The sequence below is a fragment of the Eulemur rufifrons genome, chromosome 4 (genome assembly GCF_041146395.1).
Source record: "Eulemur rufifrons isolate Redbay chromosome 4, OSU_ERuf_1, whole genome shotgun sequence".
Taxonomy (NCBI): Eukaryota; Metazoa; Chordata; class Mammalia; order Primates; family Lemuridae; genus Eulemur; species Eulemur rufifrons.
In genome coordinates, this window is record NC_090986.1 from 1799162 (window position 1) to 1799980 (window position 819).

General features: G+C 42.9%; 1 pseudogene; it reads right to left on the reverse strand.

The window, feature by feature from the left end:
* Positions 1 to 383: 383 nt before the first annotated feature.
* Positions 384 to 554, reverse strand: LOC138383037 (U2 spliceosomal RNA; annotated as a pseudogene).
* Between the last annotated feature and the right edge of the window lie 265 nt (positions 555 to 819).

The window sequence follows — 819 nt, forward strand, 5'->3', positions numbered from 1 at the left end:
ACACGGCAAAACTGCATGAAAATATCTAATACTGAGGGTGATTTCACCAGCAATATGGTAGGTAATATGTAGGATAACAACCAGACACTATTTCTAATTTGGCCAAAAGAGTTAGTTTACATGAATGCATCTGAGATCCAGTCACTTCCACTTACATATTTCATATCAAAGGATTCTGGAACATTCTTTTTGACATTGAGTCTTCAACTTGGAAAACATGCCTATTATACTTATACTTGAATTCATCATCATAAATATTTAAATTTTGAGGAGAGCATAAAAATTAGATTAGCCTCCACTGTGAGGCCTGATTACTGATTCCATCTTGTCTGCCGCAAACCCCAGACCCAAACTGTCCCTGTTGTGCCAAGTACCCGTGTGGTAATTCCTCCCAATAATACAGCAACGACTGATTAATGAGGTCAGGACTCTGCTCATCCTGCTAAAATGCCAACATGATTAGCATTTCCAGTCTTGGATAGAGGACATATCAGATATTAAACTGATAAGAACAGATATGACAGTTGATCTTAGCCAAAGGGCCGAGAAGTGATGCATCCCCAGTCTTGGAAGAAAGGCCCTGATGTTTGCTCCTACTGCTCTGTCAGCAAGCTTGTGGGCTGTGCTCCCACTTATGGTCCCAATCAGAAACTCTGGAATGGTGCCCCCACATTCCTCATGCAGAGGCTGCCACTGGACCCCGACAGACCCCTGTGGACACAACTACTCATGCCCTGTCTGGACTGGGCTGACGCAGGGTCCCATTTTTATTAAACAGACTTCTTTTATTCTGGTATCTACAAGGGGGACTCCTAGATT